Source organism: Tursiops truncatus, chromosome 11 (genome assembly GCF_011762595.2).
Source record: "Tursiops truncatus isolate mTurTru1 chromosome 11, mTurTru1.mat.Y, whole genome shotgun sequence".
Taxonomy (NCBI): domain Eukaryota; kingdom Metazoa; phylum Chordata; class Mammalia; order Artiodactyla; family Delphinidae; genus Tursiops; species Tursiops truncatus.
In genome coordinates, this window is record NC_047044.1 from 6022433 (window position 1) to 6023845 (window position 1413).

A 1413-nucleotide genomic window follows, 5' to 3' on the forward strand; every position below is an offset into this window, starting at 1 on the left:
CTGGTCACAGAGATAAAGGTGATGGAGGCCTAGGTGGCAGAGCCCAGCGCTCCCGTCAGGAGAAGGCCATCCCTCCCTCCCGCGCCTCCCAGGACCCCGGGTGGGGTGCAGGGCACCTGCAGGAGGGGCAGAGCAGAGCCTGGTCACCAAGCTACACTTCAAGAAAGACACCTCGTAGGAGAAGCTGCAGCCAGCCGGGCGGAGAGAGAAGCGCACAAGCCAGGACTGCGGACCCCGGAGCCCAGCCAACACGCCCAGGACGCTGGTCTCCGCCCTGACGCCTCGCCCTCTGCCAGCACCCGGTACGGTCAGTGCTCCGGAAGGGGGGCTCCTTTCTCGTCACCCAGGGACCGTGGCTCTGTTTGCCTCCTCTACTGCATGCTTGGGGGGTTGTCAGCCTGGCAAACTGTGTCTTATACCAAGGACCCCTTTCCTCACCAGAGATCCACGTGGTGGCAGCTCAGCCCTTCTGACAAGGGCAACGGCGCCGAGCCGACGTCATTCAGGCCAAAGGCAGAGGGACTCGATGTCTGGGACACTGCCCGTCGCACAGGTGGAGACCGAGCACGTAGCTGCTGCTCTCCAGGGCTGCCCCTGCCCCTCAGCGCCCACACGTCACCTGCAGCAGTGAGTCCTGAGCACTCACTATGCGCCAGCCGCAGGGCCCGCCCGCCTGGCTCCATGGAGACCAGCAGAGGCCCAGGCGACATGGGCGTGGCCGCACACCCCTTCCTAGCAGCCTGCACGGATGGCCCCCCAGAGCAGGCCCCTTTGTTTCCCTGAGGCCTCCCAGCCCCTGGATGGAGTCTCTGAAATTGTCTGTTCCCCAAGTCTCAACAGGAAGCAATGAAGGGCCAGAGTCGCCTCCGTCCCCCCCGCCCGCCCCCCGCCAAACCCCCCGGGGCTCAGCCCCATAACATGTGCACGTGCTCAGTGCTCTTCAGGCTGGGAGGCCCAGCGACAGGCCCAAGGCGAATCGTTAGGAACTCATGGAATTGGGAATCAAACCCAAGCCCGTCTAATCCCAAAGTAGGAAATGTCCCCCTGTGAAATGCTGATCACTGAACGTTACAGATGGGGAAACTCAGCAGGGCAGCCTGGCAGTGGAGGGCCCAGGCTGGGGGGACATGAAGGAGAGGGCAAGAGGGAGGAGGGGGTGTGGACCTAGTGACCTCCCCGCTCTGGAACAAGCGCTAAAAGCTCATTTAGAGAGAGACGGCCTTCTGCCTTCTCCCCGGGTGGACAGGTCACTTCCGTTCAAACTGAGCCTGCCCGGTACGCCGGGCCATGGCTCGGCGCTCACCCTGGGGGGCTCTGGGTGCCTTGAGCCGAGGCCGGCGCACAGCCCTGCAAGATGCCAAGTGCCCCTCCCCTACCTGCCCTTCTGCCAGCTCGTCAGCGGACAGGCGTGGG